This window comes from Martes martes (genome assembly GCF_963455335.1).
Source record: "Martes martes genome assembly, chromosome: 3".
In the NCBI taxonomy this organism is placed as follows: Eukaryota; Metazoa; Chordata; class Mammalia; order Carnivora; family Mustelidae; genus Martes; species Martes martes.
Genome location: NC_137890.1, coordinates 120,621,941 through 120,642,399, shown reverse-complemented (window position 1 = coordinate 120,642,399; position 20,459 = coordinate 120,621,941). Strand labels below are relative to the sequence as shown.

At 38.5% G+C, this 20,459-nt stretch overlaps 1 long non-coding RNA gene across 1 annotated transcript in view; it reads left to right on the top strand.

Annotated features, from left to right (window-relative positions):
- LOC308339327 overlaps positions 1-1,866 on the top strand; it is a 74,625-nt gene extending 72,759 nt beyond the window's left edge. The window contains exon 3 of the long non-coding RNA XR_013966494.1: positions 850-1,866. This is a non-coding gene — a long non-coding RNA (uncharacterized lncRNA). The remainder of the gene's footprint in view (positions 1-849) is intronic.
- The last annotated feature ends 18,593 nt before the right edge of the window (positions 1,867-20,459 follow it).

The following is a 20,459-nucleotide window of genomic DNA, read 5'->3' as shown; positions in this document are numbered from 1 at the left end:
AATATTTCGCCATATCTGCAAATACCTTTTATTGGTGTTAAGCATACTTGCTGAACTGCTCTTTTATGTTAAATATTTACTCACCTAACAAAAATGATTCTGGTATATTCCAGTAGATTGTGGTAGCATCTTTTAATGAAACGTGATCCAGAGATATAATAGGAACTAAATATGTGTATTCTGAGGTATTTGGTTTTCTGAGAGATTTAAGAAACATAGCATAGAATCATAAATCAAGAACAATTTCACCAATCACAAATACAGGCTCTTACTTCAGTGGTTTATTATCGCTGATGCTGGAAACACAATCCTGAGATGAGTTTGCAAAATAGATTCATATGAGAACTAAAGAAATATTGCAAGAGAGATACTAGTCAGTATTCATCTTTAAATGGGGTTAACTTGTATTTAGAAAAATTTGCTCTTAAAAAAGAATGGACACTGTTGCCTTATTGGCCAGTTCTGAGTCACATGTGATTCAGGAGGTTTCCTAAGAGAATTCTCTAAGTGGGGGAGATAGGACCTTCCTCCTAGCTTGGTAGCCTTCAGTATATCACACAGTATTGGGGTTTTGTGCATTCAATTAAGTAGGTTTATGGATTATATTTTTAATTAAGAAAAATCAACTCTGACAAAATGGACAAGTGGCTTATAAAATAGTTCAGGAAAGAAGCAGAGGGTTGAAGATAACATGATACAGTACAAGTGAGGCACATTTTAACAAACATACAAATTTCTTGGCATACTCAGTGGAGAATAAGGAGAAGAAAAAGTATCAAGATTTATTCTGCTATATTATTAAGCAGTGCTTTTCATTCTCAATAATTCCTTTCTACACTGTTTTTAAAGGCTACCCTGCCCCTTGAACATCATTGTAAAGAGGGCCAGAGCAGAATGTCTGTGGAGTGGCCAGGAGCCTGAGAGCCTCTGTGGGTCATACAGGGCAGCTGCCTGAGGATCTCGGAAACTGACATGGAGAAGCCACGTGTGGAGCGGACTCAGTGGAGCCAATGTGGGTAGAGATTAGGTGGAGATGAGATGGAAGCTCGTCACTACTAACCCTTCTCTCCTGCTTTGGTACTTGATAATTCTCCAGCTCCAGTGAAGAGAGAACAAAGGGAAGAAGTGAGAGAAACTTCAGCCACCTTTTGCAACTGGGGGCTTAAAAGGGAAATTATGGGACGCCTGGGTGACTCAGTCCTTGAGCATCTCCCTTCGGCTCAGGTCATGACCCCACGGTCCTGGAATCAAGGCCCACATTGGGGTCCCTGCTTGGCAGGAGCCCTGCTTCTCCCCTTCTTGCTCCCCCTGCTTATGTTCCCTCTCTCTCTGTGTCTCTCTCTGCCAAATAAATAAATAAATAAATCTTTGGAAAAAAACAAAAAAAGGAAACTGAGGTCATTTACAGAGAAACAAAGACTTTTTTTTTTCTCTTAAAACATCTGAGTTTGTAACCTGAAAATGATACCAGGTCCTTTATACAGAGATCATTTCCACTTTGTCTTTGTTTATCTTCCTGTTTCTAGATTGGTGATTCCCAAACTTGTCTACACATTAGTGATACCTGGGGAACTTAAAAAACTGCCAATGCCTGTGTTCCATCCCCAGAGGTGATCATTTAAGCTGTCTGGAGCATAGCCCTGAATTTTCAATTTTAAAAAGATCCTAGGTGGTACACTAGGGTGATTCAGTGGGTTAAACTTCTGACTCTTAATTTCAGCTCAGGTCGTGATCTCAGGGTTGCTGGACTAGCCCCAAGCCCCGCATGGTGAGTGGGGGACAGAGGGCATCCATTGGGCGCTCAGCATGGACCCTGCTTGGGATTCTCTCTCTCCCTTCCTTACCCTCATGTGTGTGCTCTCTCTCAAAAAAAAAAAAAAAAAAAAAAATTCTAGGCGATCCTAATGTGCAGGCATTGGTTTACTCTTACACAGAACATTTCAATTTCAGACTGTTTGTGGATTTAAAAACAAAAAGATTTATTCATTTGACAGAGAAAAAGAGCAAGTGGGGGGCAGAGGGAGAGAATCCTCAAGCAGACTCCCAGTGTGGACCCCAACACAGGGCTCAGTCTTATAATCCAGGAGATCATGAACTGAGCCCAAAGCAAGAGTTAGACGTGTAGCCGACTGAGCGCCCCCCCCAACCCCCGCCAGGCGCCCAGGTATTTGCAGATTCTTAACATTCATATTGCTGCAAGCATTATTGCTGCTTCTGTCATAGCCCATACCTCTCCACCATCTACATTTCTCTTTACTGGACAGCAGCACCCACAGGATGAGAAGCTGCACCAGGGCGGGGGCCTTGCCATCCTTCCTGGGCATTGCTTTCCAGTGTCCAGCATGGTTTGTGGCACGTAGAAGACACAGAATAAGTATTTATTGCATGAAGGAAGGAATGACAGATAGGCCTTTGCCCCTTTCTTACTCATTGTACCCCACTCCCAGCTCCTCTTGAACTGGAAAGCTCTCTGGCGAAGAGCGGGAGCAACCATGTGAGGAAATAGATGCACATGTGCTCCTCAGCTGAACTCCTCGACATCACCAATTTGGAGATTTTGATCAAATGCCAAGTCTGTTGTAATAGCCTTAAAAGTCCTGAGAGGAGGAAAGTGCTGCCTTTTAATTTCTGTAATCAGTCAAGACCATTCTATGTAGAGTGAATAATTAGATATTTAGGAATGGTTTTTGTTAGGTTGGCTCAATTCAGGGTTTCATGTCCTTGTATTCCATGTATTGATCTGCCTATGACATTTTATTGAATTTCACTACATCTCTAGATTATGTATTCTTGTTCAGGTGCCAGAAATTCGGTTGATCACAATAGCAAATTTTAAACTTTGAATTATCAAGTGCAAATCTAAAGCTGTGCTTTAGTTGTAATATTTTGTGCCAAATGTAGATAGTAATAATTAGAAGATGAATAAGTTTCAGAAGCTTTCTTCTTGAATATTTTTTAAGACCATTTTGTGCCATATACTTTTCTTTCCGATGGTGCCTTAGCTGGGTATGAAGGAGAACTCCTTTGTTGAGCAGCGGGTGGTGTACATAAGTGACAAGTCACCAAATTCTACACCAGAAACTAATATTATACCATATGTTAACTAATTGGAATTTAAATAAAAACTTGGGAGAAAAAAGGGAAAGGCAGATTCATATTTTATGATGTGCTACCTACTGCGCTAACGAGGCACCTGCAGATTCATATTTTAAATTTAAAATTCATATTTTAAAAATTGGATGATGGACTTGATTCACCACTACCTGATCTGTACTTATCACTAGGAACACAGAGCTTAGGGCATGCGCAGACACAAAGATATGCCAAATAAAGGTGATTGGCAAGAAGAGAAGAAAAGCAAATAGGCTTCTCTAGTTTTGCTTTTTTTTTTTTTTTTTTAAATAAATCTGTTTGCTTTTTCTGCTGTCTCATTAAGTTGCTCAAACAGTTGGTGAATCTTTAAAGGCATCAGCTCTACTCTCCGCTGCCTGCCAAGCAGCGATCACCACAGTACATTTTGTAAAATGTGAAAGGAAATGTTTTTCTGTTCCATAAAACTCTATCTTTTGACATTTATTACAAAAAGACAATGTAATGACATGTGGGGTGACTCTCGTAAGATCCTCAGTATGACACAAAATACAACAAGGAAAGTCTGTAAAAGCAGAAAGCCTACTTACCACTAATCTTTTAAAGTCAGTCACCATCTTTTTTGGACCCCAGATGCCTGGAATTGAGTTAATCATTATGCGTGGTCTGGGATATACTGTCATTGTTCAAATAAGCAAGACCTTCTTGTATTTGTTTTAATAATATAAAGATGCCCGTGAGTCTATAAGCTAACCCAAGAACCAGAATATTATGTTTCTCTTAAGTTTATATGTACACTCTTTTCTGACCCCCTTCATTTGCCTCAGAGGTAAACAATATCCCATATTTATTTATTATCCCTTTTTTTTTTAAAGATTTTATTTATTTATTTGACTGAGAGATCACAAGTAGGCAGAGAAGCAGGCAGAGGGGAAGGGGCAAACAGGCTCCCTGCTGAGCAGAGCCCAGTGCAGGGCTCCATCCAGGATCCTGAGATGATGACCCGAGCCGAAGGCAGAGGCTTAACCCACTAAGCCACCCAGGTGCCCCTGTAAAAATAGTTTTATTATATATACATAAGCAAAAATATATGCATATATCTGTACAACACATTGGTTTTGTTGAATCTGTTTCTTTTCAATGTGTACATTTACTAAGATTCATCCTTTTTGTATCTGTAATTCATTCATCTTTAAATTTTGTTTTCATACAAACATACACCACACAACTGTATACCAGAATTGATCCATTTTCCTGTGAGTGGACATTTGGAATTTTCAAAGCTTTTGCTTTTGAGAACTGTGGTGTAAGAGCTCTTTCATGTCGGTGACTGGTCCACACATGCAAATATTTACCTTACATATGTACCTTGGAAAGCACTTGCTGGCCATTGGGTATAAAAATGTTTGAATCTACGAGATCTACAACTTCATAAACTGTTTTCATAAAACTGAAACATAGTCTTATTCTCTAGTACTCGGTATTGTCAGACTTCTTATTTTTGCTGCATATTTTGAAAAATGATATTGCATTGTGATCTAATATACATCATCAAGATTTTTCATGACATGGATCAACTTCATCTGTTTATTGGCCAGAAGTGTTGCTTGCATATGAAATACTTATTCCTGACTTTTCCCCTTTTTTTTCTATTTTTTAATTGAAGTGTATGCCTTTTACATATTCTAGATGCTGTCACCTTCAGTTATGTGTTGCAAGTATTATCTCCCATTTTGAGGCTTGTCCTGTCCTTTTCTTTCAGTGTCTTTTAATTTTAATATGGCCAAGTGTATCAATATCTCTATGAATTAAGCCACTTTGCACACAAATATGCACACACATAAGGAAAGGTGATATTTGATGTATATACACACAAATATAATAAATATATACACACATATATATAAGTATGTGTGCATATACTTCCAAATATATTTCCATTATTTTCATGATTCTAACTCTAGTGATTCCAAAACAAATTTGTGGAATAGGAAATACCAAAGTTTTTATACACATTGATTGCCAGCTATTTTCTGAATTGAGAATTATTAAAGGAGAAAATGTGTCTTAGTATTCAGCAGTGTACTCTACATTTGTTATCTACAAAACTCCAGTTTAAAAGAATCGAACTATATATATGTGTGTGTACACACATGCACAGAGAATATTGCTCAGCCATAAAGAAAGAATGAAAGAATGAAATTTTGTCATTTGCGATGATGTAGATGGAGCTAGAGAGTATAATGTGAAGCAAAATAAGTCAGTCAGAGAAAGACATATACCAAATGATCTCACTCATGTGTGGAATTTAAGAAACAAAACAGATGGGGCGCCTGGGTGGCTCAGTGGGTTAAAGCCTCTGCCTTCAGCTCAGGTCATGATCCCAGGGTCCTGGGATAGAGCCCCGCACCTGGCTCTCTGCTCAGCGGGGAGCCTGCTTCCCTTCCTCTCTCTGCCTGCCTCTCTGCCTACTTGTGATCTCTGTCTATCAAATAAATAAATAATCTTAAAAAAAAGACAAAAACAGATGAACATGGCAGGGAGGGGGCGGGGGAAAGAGGCAAACCAGAAAACAGACTCTTTGCTCTAGTGAACAAACTGAGGGTTGCTGGAGGGGCGGTGGGTGGAGGATGGACTAAGTAGGCGGTGGGCATTAAGGAGGGCACTTGAAAAAAAAATTCTTTTTAAAGATTTTATTTATTTACTTGACGGACAGAGATCACAAATAGGCATAGAAGCAGGCAGAGAGAGAGAGGGGGAAGCAGGCTCCCTGCCGAGCAGAGAGCCCGATGTGGGGCTCCATCCTAGGACCCTGGGATCATGTCCTGAGCTGAAAAACAGAGGCTTTAACCCAATGAGCCACCCAGGAGCCTCAAGGAGGGCACTTGAGATGAGTGCTGGGTGTTGTATGTAAGTGATGAATCACTAAATTCTACACCTGAAACTAATAATCCACTGTATGTTAACTAACTGGAATTTAAATAAAAACTTGAGAAATAAAGAATCCATACTTTTCTCTTTACCTCTGGCTAAAAAATTATACATTATACACTGAGAATGTGTATTCTCTCTAGAGACCAAATCTCCTGATACTTATTTCATATGTATTTATAGGCAGATAACCACGGACGACTCCAAAATGTAGGAAACCACTACATAATAATTATTGATTCATAAAATATATGCCATGACATAAAATCATAGCTATGATTGAGTCCTTGCCAAGTACCAGACAGTATTCTAAGCACGACGTCACAAGCATTAACACAGTTCGCAAAAGCATCCTATGAGGTGGGTACCACTGTGACCATTTCCACATGATAAAACTGATCCACATCAAGAAACTTGCTCCAGTATCCCTAGAGCACAGTGAAGCTAGAACCAGAACTAACACTATCAGGACACCTTTGAAAAACAGAGTGCTTATTCAAATGCCCCCGGAAAAGCAGGTGTAAACCAGCAGGGGATCAGGCCAACCAAAGAAATGTGGCCACCTAGCCATACAGCAGATAGAGAGCAAATCTTCCCAGGATTTTATCATTTGGAGATAGTGGACATAATCGATTTCCTGTGGGTCTTCTCAGCCTTTAACATGCGACAGTTTTCAGTGAGTCCCTTCGTATGCAACCTTGAGCAGTCTTTCACGCATTTAGGTATCAAGGTCAATTCTGAACAAACCCCAATACCTGGAGCTTCGCCAAAGTGGACCTCAAAAATTCCTTGCTTTGTCTTCTCCAGAAAAGTCCAAGTCTCCACCAAAGAAGCCTTTGTGCTAAACCTGTGTGTGTCCGAAGAATTGGTTGCCACACTGTGATCTCTTTTAGGTAGAAACAAATAACATGATATCCAAGTCTCCATGTAGTATAGAGGAAGGAAAGAAAATAGGGGTTTCTGAAATACAGCTCAAAAGTGAGAGGGCAAGTGAAGCTAAGACCATGGGACTTCCGAGTCTTTATTTGACTTTTCTGCTGACTTATGATCATAAAATTCGCTGCTTAAAAAAATGCAGGTGGGGAAGAAATCAATGTCAGTCTTCTTAAAGCACCCTGAAAGGCTGGATGCATAAATGGCCAGCATTTATTATTTTGTTGTCAAGATAAATTAATGTAAGCTTTCTCTTTCTTATTTGAAGAAAGCAGTGTGTTGTATTTTTATGTATATATTTTTAATCTGTATTTTATCATGTTTTGATATCTTAACAAAAATTCTTTTGGCCAGGGAGAGACTGCCTGCCCCCCCACCCCCCTTGGGGCTAGCTAATTCTTCAGAGCTAGCCCAAAGCCCAGCTAGGGCAGGCTGATACGCAAACCAACCAACCCCAGTCCAGAGCCAGACCTTCTCTATCTGGCTGCCATGCCCCCAGCAGCAATAGTTCTCTGCCTTCATTGTCCCAAGGCCAGGTACTGAGCAACTGGGAAACCATCCCTATAGTTCTGCTGCTGCTAAAACTATTCAAATTAGCCAATTCTAAACCGTTTACCTGCCCTGGCTTGCTTTTTACACAGAAACCCCAATAAAGGCTGAGGCACAAAGTGTGCCCGCACTCATGTCTTCTGCTTCCTGACCATCCTTGTGGGTGCCTCTGGTCTCTAGGATATGGGTGTATAATCAGCCTTGTCTTCCTGAGTCTCTCCTCTGCTTCCTCTTGTGGCTCTCCCTGACCGACCACATCATAAGAGGATACAAAACAGGTCAGAAATTTGGAAATGGGGGTACCTGGGTGGCTCAGTGGGTTAAAGCCTCTGCCTTCAGCTCAGGTCATGATCTCAGGGTCCTGGGATCGAGCCCCGCATTGGGCTCTCTGCTCAGTGGGGAGCCTGCTTCCCCGCCCCCCCCCCCCCGCTCTCTGCCTGCTTGTGATCTCTGTCAAGTAAATCAATAAAACTCTTTAAAAAAAACAACAAAAAAAAAAAACCCAAAAAACAACAACAAAAAAGAAATTTGGAAATGGAAAAGCTTAAATTCAAGTGTAAGAGGGGAATCAGTGCAGGGTTCTGGGGTTGGGAGTCGCTTTGCTGCCAGCAGCCCCAAATGTATTTCCTAGACATTTGCTCAGCAGACCGTGAGCAGCTAAACCTGCCCCTAACTCCCAGCTCCTTGTCCACATGAATGCCACGTGTGGTAGTCTGTGGATGAAGGATGACAACTGTGTGCAGTAAAGAGAGAGGATGGTATTGCCTCAGAGTAACACTTCCTGTTAGGATTGGTCCTAGTTCACATGCTACTCACTTGTAGAGAAGCATTATCATTGAAAAGGACAACTTGCAAACTTTCTGTTTTTCTTTTATTTAATAGGTTTCTTGGTTGTGTTTTTTGATTAAATGCTTTATTGACTCAATAGTGTTAACCTTGTTGAGTAGAGCAACTACACGTATGAGAAAAATCTGAACATTATCTTACAATGAGCTATGAGTGATTCTTTGGCATTCCCTTGTTGGCTTGATGCAGAAGCCAGTACGTTTGGCTTCACAATGGACTTCCTTCCTCTTAGCCACGTCCAGAAATGCAAGCTCTTAAATTGAGCCACAGTTACTCCTTTCGGAGGTCTTAGGCTCTTACACGCAGAAGGTTCTTACTAAGCGTTTGTTAAGGGAACAATAGAGTCATCAATTGTTCTTAGCCTATGTGATCTTTATTTTATCGTAATATTTTTCTGAACACTGGCATACTTGAAATTCAAATGGGAAAAAGATCCTGGCTTCTTTTTTTTGTAGAATGACAGCTATATGTTGGGTTTTTCCTGAAGCTACTTGTTACATACTGGTTGAGTTTTACTAGTAAGTAATAAAATCTATAATGTTAAAGAAATAATCTGCAGAGAAGTACACCTATCCCTGTATCTTCCTTTCAAATGGCGTCATGGCTACTCAGGATAGAATTCCAAAACTTTCATGGTGGTTATGTATTATAAATTTATTTGATTATTCACTTGAGGTATTGAAGAGATTATTTAGAGACTCTCAGTGGTTTTTTTAATTTTTTTTTTTTACGTGTAGTTCAAATGGAATTTTATGTATTTAATAAAGGCATGTTTTGACATTTTAAGAGCTATGCAAGGCAGGCAAAAAGCCACATTTATTAGTTCTTGGAGATCATTGTAAAACTCAGACATAAAATTAATTTCTCAAGACACACAAAAGATAGAACTCCCTATAGCTTTTGTCAGATGTCAAAGAAGTGATATATTGTTCCTCTCTCTGAAGTTGCTCTGCCACCAGCAGGTTTTAGTTAACATTATTATGATAGTGAATGACCCTAAAGAGGGCTCCCTCCTTCATTTAGGGCTCCTTTCTAATAACCTACAGCTGTGTGAACACCATCAGCTGTGGGAGTTTCTGATGGGCACATTAAAGTGTTGGTATGTCACTCCATATGGTTCTTACAGGCTTTCTTTGACGACTCATAATATTCATCAGTCCAGCTGTCAGTGGCCAATTCCTCAGCTGGGCTGCTGACTTGAACAATGACTCACCAGTCTTGTCTCTCATTGTTGCTACTAAAAAGCCAGGAGTTCTTTGTTTGCAGTGACAAAATGGAGAGGCAGGCCTTTCAATATGAAGGAGCCAGTCTTTGAGTAGGACAGTCTTCTCAAACCTCAGTAAACTTTTGTTTTACACCCTAACGTCCACTTGGTTGTGGGGATACGAAGTAATTTGGAGAAGAAATTGTTATTGCTTCAACTGCATGAAAATGTAATCACACATTTGCAAAAGAGGCCCCAAATGCAGCATTGGGCACAAGTTTTAAAAGTGATCCTTTTTTGTTGGCTTATAATGGAGGTATTTCGCTTTCATACTTGTTTTCTGAAGAAAAGCAATGAACAACATATTTTACTATAAAACTTTAGAAAGAATTCATGAGATCATTACATCTTTTATTTGAGGAAACAAGGGCATTATTGACAAATAGCTGAAAACCCGTAAGTTATATATAAAATTAAAAAGAATTTAAAGGGAAGAAAGGATAAATACGTAAAGCCTAATTCTGTAATGAGGTAAAACTTTTCTTTTTTAATCTTTTCTTTTGGTACTAAATCTTAATTTAGTCAGTCTTATAGAGTCTTAGCAATTTATTGTTTAAATTGTTAGAGGAAAATTACATGTCGATATTTATGTGACCCTCATTTTTGAATTTTAGACATGTGTCTTTTTTTTAAATTGGTGAATCCTACTATTTTAAGAAGTTTTGTAAAAAGGAAGTAGAATTCTAGGTTAGAATGCCTGCCTGTGTATCTTTAGGTTTCTCTTACCTAAAAATTCATTTAATTTCTCTGTTTTTGTTTGCCAGCTTTCATAGCAGGCAGGCAGAACACCACATTTACTCCAGGATATGAGGAGCATCTTTATAAATGTTTATAAATACTTTTCAGTAGTTCGAAGGCCTGTTCAAGTAAAGCTAAAACAAAAATGAGGAATCATTATTTCTATTTCATCAGGTATTAGTGTCTGTGAAGTATTCCTAACTCTTCAAAATCCATTAAGGCCTATTTTTATAGAAACTCAAAACTGAGGACTCTAAGGAACATTAGTGGAACTTCGTTTATCCAAATGGGCCCAGATACAACTGGAATTCCAGAGAAAGACTATCGTTGCACAACACTCCACTCTCTCAAAGCCTCTTTGCTTTCATGCCGTCCTCGCATTGCCAAAGGTTCGTTTATACTGTGGTAGCCCCTTACTACTGCCTCTCCCTACTCTGTCTTTCCTCATATACCTCATGTCCTCATCAAGGATAGGGATGACACAGGATTTCTTAAGGGACATTTTTACTGTACCTTGCAAACGAATGTCAGTAATTGCGCCCTCAAATCTTTTCTTACATGGTGGAAGAAATGTATTAGTCGTTCTTTAAAATGCTCTCTCAAAGTTGGAAAGCAAGTGGGAAAAAGGTACTTTACCACTTATTAAACTGGTTCCTACACTGTTGACTTATTTAAGTATCTTAGAAAACATGATGCTAAGAAATGCCAGAATCAGGATAGAAGAGTAACATTTGAAATGTGATAATTAAGAGGGTTTATTAAATATTGGCAAATAGTACTTAAGTGCAAAATATAGAGATCATATATATATGTATATAGAGACCATATATATGTAGAGAGAGAGAATATATATATGTGTGTATGTGTGTGTGTGTGTGTATATATATGGCACAGTAATTTCATTTCTTAAGTTTTTTAATCAGGGTTTAGTTATCAGGCCTCTTTGTGGTTTTATTTCATAAAACATTGAAAAATAAGAGAAAAGATGAAAAATGGGAAAGCTGTCCGGCACAATAGTTTATTATTTTTTTATATGATAGTATTGGGTCTGTTTTATCTGCAGTTGGAATGAAATTATGGCAAAGCCAGTGACCACCTCCCTCCTATCTGCATGTTCCCTAACATGTTCTAATGGAATACTTTCAGTAAGGGAGTCTCTTACTTCTTTGGATCAGTGAGCTTTGTTATAAAAATGAGGCCCTCTAGAAGAACTGAGGAGATGAACAATAGGGAAACTCCTTTGCAATAAAAAATAAACATGGATTTTGGGAGCTGAGGGAATCTAGAAATGCAGTCATTGAAAAAATGACTGAGGGTACTGGAACAACTGGACATGAACCTGCTGGAAAATGAGTCTAGACAAAGACCTTATATCCTCCACAGACATTAACTCAAAATGGATGCTAGACCTAAACATAAAATGTGAAACTATAAAACTCCTAAAAGATACTGTAGGAGAAAATCTGTACAGCCTCGAGTGTGGTGATGACTTTTTTGGATACAACACCAAAGGTAGGATGCATAAAGGAAGTAATTGATAAACTGGACTTCATTAAAATAAAAAACTTCCCTACAAAAGACAATGTCAAGAGAGCGAGAAGACGGACTGGGAGAAAAAATTTGCAAAAGACATGTCTCATAAAGGACTGGTATCCACAGTACACAAAGAACTCTTAAAACTCAAGAATAAGAAAATAAACAATCTGACTAAAAAATCAGCAAGAGACCTGAAGAGATACCTCACTGAAGACTTACAGATGGCAAATATACAGACAAACAGGTGTTCAACATCCTATGTCATTAGGGAATTAGAAATTAAAACAACAATGGGATACTACTATATCCCTATTAGAATGGCTAAAATTCAAAACACTGACAACACCAAAGGCTGGCCAGAATGTGGAGCAAACAGGAGCTCTCATTCATTGCTGGTGGGAATGTGAAATGGCACAGCCACTTTGGAAGACAGTTTGGCGGTTTCTTACGAAACTAAACATATTCTTACCATATGATCTAGCAGTTGTGCTCCTTGGTATTTACCTTAATGAACTAAAAACTTATGTCCACACAAAAGCCCGTACTGTGATGTTTATAGCAGCTTTATCATAATGACCCAAATCTGGAAGCCACCATGTTGTCCTCTGGGAGGTGAATGGATAAATAAACTGTGATAAACCCAGACAGTGGAATATTCTTAGGTGCTAAAAAGAAATGAGCTATCAAGCCATGAAAAGACATAGAGGAACCTTAAATTTATATTACAAAGTGAAAGAAATCAAACTGAAAAGGCTACATACTGTATGATATCAGCTATATGACATTCTGGAAAAGACAAAACTATGGCAGTGGTAAAAAGATCACTGGTTTCCAGGGGTCGGGGGAGGGAAGGATGAATTAGAAGAGTACGGAGGAGTTTTAGGACAGCGAAACTCTTCTGTATGATAATACAGTAGTGGATGCATGTCCTTATGCATTTGTCAGAATCCATAAAATGTGTAACACCAAGAGTGAACCCTAATATAAGTTAAGGATTTGGAGTAGATAATGATGTGTCATTGTAGGTTCATTGATTTTAACAGACATTCCACTGTGGTGCTGGGTGTAGACAGTAGAAAGGGTTTTGTGTGTGTGTGGAAACAGGGATAATGGAGAACTTTCTGTACTTTCTACTCAATTTTGCTATGGAAGTAAAACTACATTAAAAATCAAGCACATTTAAATGGCTGGGGACATTTAAATGCCACAGACCTTTTTTTTTTTTTTAAAGATTTTATTAATGTATTTATTTTAAAGAGAGAGCATGCAAGCAGAGGGGGGTGCCTAGGGAGAGGGAGAGAGAGAGAATCTCAAACAAAGTCTGCCCTGAGTTTGGAGCCCAATGTGGGGCTTTATCTCATGACCCTGAGATCATGACTTGAGTCAATAATCAGAGTCAGAGGCTTAATGGAGGGAACCACCGAGGTGCCCCAATGCCACAGACATTGTAAGAAAGCTGCTCTGTGTATTCTCAGCTTGGTGGTAAATGGGGGAGGAAAGAGTTGGGATTGTGACAGTAGTGAAGCCTGAAAGGGCTTACAAGAAGCATCAGGCCAGGCTGAAGGACCTGTCAGAGAAGCAGCTGCTAGGTGGACGGGATGGTTCAAGAATGAACCAACTCATCTTTCCTCCAGAAAGGTATTAGGGAAGGTAACTGTTAGTTGGAGATTGCATTTGAGGGCTGGGATGGTAGTTGGTAGGAAAGCAGACATCTGCTTCCATATCTGTGCAAATAATCTATTTTGCATTTTGTAATGCTTCTTTTGGGGTAGGTTGGAGATAATATACTGATATATACTGAATGAAACAAGTATTAGGCACATAATAGATACTGTATAAAGTTGTAAGCGAATAGAAAATGTATGAGGCAAACTTGACCAGAAGTGCATAAGGATAGAGTGTTAAATATAAACATTACATGAAAATATTTTATTAATTTTCCTTTTTTTTTTTTGGAAAGCACTATAGCAATTTTATAAGGAGGACATAAAAGTGAGCAGATTTTAAGCTAATGCTTATAGATATATGAAAAAAACAAAGAATATTAAAAAGATTTTTTGTTTGAATTCTAAACTGTGACATAAGGAAATCTCATAGTTCAGTCAACTAGAAGGGAGACAAAATAGTGTCCAGGCATTTCTTAATTGGAAATTTCTTTTTCTCAGCCCAAAAAGAAACTTTCCATCTGTTCCAGCATCTGCTTACTGTGGTTCAAGAATTTCTCCAATTTAACAAGTAGGTGTGACAATTGTGACATCTGGGAATTTTTTCTGAGGACACACAAAAAGAGTTTAGGTGGCTGGTAACTGGTTTCATAAGCTTTTCGTAGACTTTTTTTAATGTATACACAATTAAAATGGATGATCACATAGTACTTTTATAGTTCTTTTCTTTAAAAAAAAAGCTTTAAATTGGTGTATCATTAAAATTATACTTTTTGTTGTTGTTATTTGTGTGTTTTCACTCATTTATTACAAGAAGAGCAGAAAAAAGTTTGCCTGATTGCAAGCCAGTAGGATTTGGGAGATGTGACTTCCTGGTTTGTTAGTGGGGCTAATCCCCTTGTGGCTTTTGGAAAGTGATACTCAATTTGCCCAGTGGTAACAAAGTGCAAATTTAAATATCTGCCCATTCTGAAAATACTAGAATGCTGAAGAAGAAAATATATGAGAAATATAGTTGCTATAGACTGAATGTTTGTGTCCCCCTCATATTTCCACGTTGAAACCCTAATGTCCAGTGTGTTGGTATTAGCAGGTGGTGCCTTTGAAGGGTTCTTAAGCCATGAAGGTGGAGCCCTCATGCATAGGATTAGTGCCTTATAAAAGTGGCTCCCAGGGAAATCTCTAGCCCTTCCTCCACGTGAAGACATCATGAGAAGGCACAGGCTATGAACCAGGAAGCTGGCCTTCACTAGACCGCAAGTATGCTGACACCAAGGTCTTGGGCTTCCCAATCTTAAGAACTGTGAGAAATAATCTTATGATCTAGAAGTTATTCAGTCTCTTGTATTTTGTTACAGCAGCCAGAATGGATTAAGACGACAGTCTGTGGCTGCAAGTGAAGACCATTACAATTGGACTTCCTCCATCTCTTAAGCCTTTTTTGGTAACTCTGAATTCTGAAGTTTTATAATTTCTTGCTCTCATTTGAGGGGGAAAAAAACCCAACATTATCCTAAAAAGTTTAGAGATTTCAAATTTGGCTTGAATATATAATTTTTTTTTTTTTACGTCTTAAAAATTATTTTTAGGGGCGCCTGGGTGGCTCAGTCAGTTAAGCATCTGTCTTTTGCTCGGGTCATGATCTTGGGGTCCTGGGATGGAGCCCTGCATCGGGCTCCCTGTTCAGCAGGGAGTCTGCTTCTTCCTCTCCCTCTGCCTCCTCCCCACAAACCCCGACTCATGCTCTCTCTCTCCCAAATAAATAAATAAATGAAATCTTAAAAACATGTTTTTACTGTTCATGTTAAATTTATTATTTTTGGTTTGTCTTTATAGCTATACAGTGTTTCCAGTATTTCACTGTGCTTTTCAACAAGTGTCAGACACCCAGTGAAGCAAGAAGTTTTGTGCAATCGTTATCTTTCTTTCACATCTGAAAATTGAAAAACTGAGAGTGTGACTTTGATTGGTATTATGTGCTTAAAGCAAATGTTGCTTGGCCCTCTGACTGTAATGTATATTCCAGTTTGATTTGAAGTGATTTTCTGTAGTCTCACAGGTCATCCCAATGTGGCTCTCAGGGGTGACTCCAAGGTGACCTGAGACTTTTGTGTTCCTGGCCAGCCAACTGGTGTTCAGACCATGACCAGAACTCATGAGCCTTTCAGTCACTCAGAGTCATTTTGTGTGAAAGGAGCCTTTTGTAGCCACACTTTCTTCTTTTGATTTGATTGGAATTATGTGAGTGATAGGAATGAGTTGATGTGTGGGAGAGGCTAAAAAAATGGAGGAATTCTGATGCAAAGCTGCCTAATGTAATATAAGGTGAATAATAGTTGGCAGTTAATATTTCCTTACTAGGCCAAAGCATAAGTTTTCTTTCATATATTTCCCCCAAAAGCAAAGAATATGAGAGACTTTTAAGTGGTCTCTCTTGTTGACTTGTTAGAATCTTTATTTGCTATTTTGATTTCTTTATCTATATCTATAATGTTAAGAATTTTAACAGTCAGAAAAGGAGAAAGGGAAAAAAAAACACATATATTACCACAAAATATAGGAAGAAATGCTCAACCTAGGTTTAATTAGGACAACAAGACCACAGTGAGCTAACATTTTATATACAATAGACTGGAAAAAATTAAAAAATTAAAAATTAAGCGGTCTTATAATATCAAGTGTTGGTGAGGATGTGGATCAGCTGGATTTCTCATTCATTGCTGGTAGGAATATAAATGGAAGATATTTTCTTGTAATTATTATTTCTGACTTCCCCTTGTAAATTAGAGCATTGCATACCATTTGACTCCGCAATTCTACTCCTTGTTCATATGCAGTCGTTTATGTACCAGGAAACATGAGCAAATGTTTATGATAGCCTTCCACTAGAAATAACATAATTGTGGCCCCCAAATTAATCAATGATAGTGTTGTGAGCCAAGGATAATAATTCTGCACAATGGATTGCATCCAAAATAAAAGACTAAATAAAACTAGAAAGACTACAAGCATCTAAAAAAGCATCTAAAACATAGAATGTATGTAATTACTTGCTGAATAGATGAATGATAAAGTCATTGATTCGGGGGTACTCTGTGACTCTAGGTTGATGGACATTTAGGAAGACTTTGCTGACTAATTTCTCTCTGATGAGACAACAAGTATTTATTAAGACCTTCTTTACCAAATATTTTCTTATCACTTAATGATTCTATATTACATTAGTTTGTATTTTGCTGTGTAAACTACTAAAATATTATCACCCTGCCCATTTTGTAACTAGAATCAGATTATAAATTTCTAGAGGGCAAAGAGCACATTTCTCAGTTTCCTTTCTCTTTTGTAACAAAACCATGGCGTGTGCCATTGGTAACTGCTTAGGACTTAATGGTGAAACAAAAATCCACTCAGATTTTCCTCTGTTCCGAAAATACCTGTTTTGAAAAAAAGACAAACCATGGCCAAAGCAAGATCTTTCAACCAGGCTAAGTGCGCTGAGACTTTAAGTGGCTTGATTGATTCATTCATTCAGTCAGTCATTCATTCATAGGATGCAAGTAAGCGGGGTGGGGAGGAGAGAGGAAGAGGGAGAGAGAGAATCTTTTTTTTTTTTTTTTACTTAATTATATTACTTTTATTTTATTTTTTTTTTAATTTTTTTATTTTAATAAACATATAATGTATTTTTATCCCCAGGGGTACAGGTCTGTGAATCGTCTGGTTTACACATTTCACAGCACTCATCATAGCACATACCCTCCCCAATGTCCATTTCCCCACCACCCTCTCCCATCCCCCTTCCCCCCCGCAACCCTCAGTCTGTTTCTTGAGATTGAGTCTTTTATGGTTTGTCTCCCTCCCAATCCCATCTTTTCATTTTTTCTTTTCCTACCTCCCCCCAAACCCCCCCACCTTGCATCTCCACTTCCTCATATCAAAGAGATCATATGATAGTTATATTTCTCCGATTGACTTATTTCGCTAAGCATGATACCCTCTAGTTCCATCCACGTCGTCGCAAATGGCAAGATTTCATGTCTTTTGATGGCTGCATAGTATTCCATTGTGTATATATACCACATCTTCTTTATCCATTCATCTGTTGATGGACATCTAGGCGCTTTCCACAGTTTGGCTATTGTGGACATTGCTGCTATAAACATTCGGGTGCACGTGCCCCTTCGGAGCACCACGTTTGTATCTTTAGGATATATACCCAGGAGTGCAATTGCTGGGTCGTAGGGTAGCTCTATTTTCAGTTTTTTGAGGAACCTCCACACTGTTTTCCAGAGTGGTTGCACCAGCTTGCATTCCCACCAACAGTGTAGGAGGGTTCCCCTCTCTCCGCATCCTCGCCAGCATCTGTCATTTCTTGACTTGTTAATTTTAGCCATTCTGACTGGTGTGAGGTGGTATCTCATTGTGGTTTTGATTTGTATTTCCCTGATGCCGAGTGATGTGGAGCATTTTTTCATGTGTCTGTTGGCCATCTGGATGTCTTCCTTGCAGAAATGTCTGTTCATGTCCTCTGCCCATTTCTTGACTGGATTATTTGTTCTTTGGGTATTGAGTTTGATAAGCTCTTTATAGATTTTGGATACGAGCCCTTTATCTGATATGTCGTTTGCAAATATCTTCTCCCATTCTGTCAGTTGTCTTTTGGTTTTGTTAACTGTTTCCTTTGCTGTGCAAAAGCTTTTGATCTTGATGAAATCCCAATAGTTCATTTTTGCCCTTGCTTCTGTTGCCTTTGACGATGTTCCTAGGAAGAAGTTGCTGCGGTGGAGGTCAAAGAGGTTGCTGCCTGCATTCTCCTCAAGGATTTTGATAGATTCCTTTCGCACATTGAGGTCCTTCATCCACTTTGAGTCTATTTTCGTGTGTGGTGTAAGGAAATAGTCCAATTTCATTTTTCTGCATGTGGCTGTCCAATTTTCCCAGCACCATTTGTTGAAGAGGCTGTCTTTTTTCCATTGGATATTCTTTCCTGCTTTGTCGAAGATTAGTTGACCATAGAGTTGAGGGTCTATTTCTGGGCTCTCTATTCTGTTCCATTGGTCTATATGTCTGTTTTTGTGCCAGTACCATACTGTCTTGATGATGACAGCTTTGTAATAGAGCTTGAAGTCTGGAATTGTGATACCACCGACTTTGGCTTTCTTTTTCAATATTCCTTTGGCTATTCGAGGTCTTTTCTGGTTCCATATAAATTTTAGGATTATTTGTTCTATTTCTTTAAAAAAAATGGATGGGATTTTGATAGGGATTGCATTAAATGTGTAGATTGCTTTAGGTAAAATAGACATTTTCACAATATTTGTTCTTCCAATCCATGAGCATGGAATATTTTTCCATTTCTTTGTGTCTTCCTCAATTTCTTTCATGAGTACTTTATAGTTTTCTGAGTATAGATTCTTTGCCTCTTTGGTTAGATTTATTCCTAGGTATCTTATGGTTTTGGGTACGATTGTAAATGGGACTGACTCCTCAATTTCTCTTTCTTCTGTCTTGTTGTTAGTGTAAAGAAATGCGACTGATTTCTGTGCATTGACTTTATATCCTGACACTTTACTGAATTCCTGTATAAGTTCTAGCAGTTTTGGAGTGGAGCCTTTTGGGTTTTCCACATATAGTATCATATCATCTGCAAAGAGTGATAGTTTGACTTCTTCTTTGCCGATTTGGATGCCTTTAATTTCTTTTTGTTGTCTGATTGCTGAGGCTAGGACTTCTAGTACTATGTTGAACAGCAGTGGTGATAACGGACATCCCTGCCGTGTTCCTGACCTTAGCGGAAAAGCTTTCAGTTTTTCTCCATTGAGAATGATATTTGCGGTGGGTTTTTCATAGATGGCTTTGATAATATTGAGGTATGTGCCTTCTATCCCTACACTTTGAAGAGTTTTAATCAGGAAGGGATGCTGCACTTTGTCAAATGCTTTTTCAGCATCTATTGAGAGTATCATATGGTTCTTACTCTTTCTTTTATTAATGTATTGTATCACATTGATGGATTTGCGGATGTTGAACCAACCTTGCAGCCCTGGAATAAATCCCACTTGGTCGTGGTGAATAATCCTTTTAATGTACTGTTGGATCCTATTGGCCAGTATTTTGGTGAGAATTTTCGCATCTGTGTTCATCAAGGATATTGGTCTGTAATTCTCTTTTTTGGTGGGATCCTTGTCTGGTTTTGGGATCAAGGTGATGCTGGCCTCATAGAATGAGTTTGGAAGTTTTCCTTCCATTTCTATTTTTTGGAACAGTTTCAGGAGAATAGGAATTAATTCTTCTTTAAATGTTTGGTAGAATTCCCCTGGGAAGCCGTCTGGTCCTGGACTTTTGTTTGTTTGGAGATTTTTGATGACTGTTTCAATCTCCTTACTGGTTATGGGTCTGTTCAGGTTATCTATTTCTTCCTGGTTCAGTTGTGGTAGTTTATACATCTCTAGAAATGTATCCATTTCTTCCAGGTTGTCAAATTTGTTGCCATAGAGTTGCTCGTAGTATGTTCTTATAATTGTTTGTATTTCTTTGGTGTTGGTTGTGATCTCTCCTCTTTCATTCATGATTTTATTTATTTGCGTCCTTTCTCTTTTCTTTTTGATAAGTCTGGCCAGGGGCTTATCAATCTTATTAATTCTTTCAAAGAACCAGCTCCTAGTTTTGTTGATTTGTTCTATTGTTTTTTTAGTTTCTATTTCATTGATTTCTGCTCTGATCTTTATGATTTCTCTTCTCCTGCTGGGTTTAGGCTTTCTTTGTTGTTCTCTCTCCAGCTCCTTTAGGTGTAGGGTTAGGTTGTGTATTTGAGACCTTTCTTGTTTCTTGAGAAAGGCTTGCACTGCTATATATTTTCCTCTCAGGACTGCCTTTGTTGTGTCCCACAGATTTTGAACTGTTGTGTT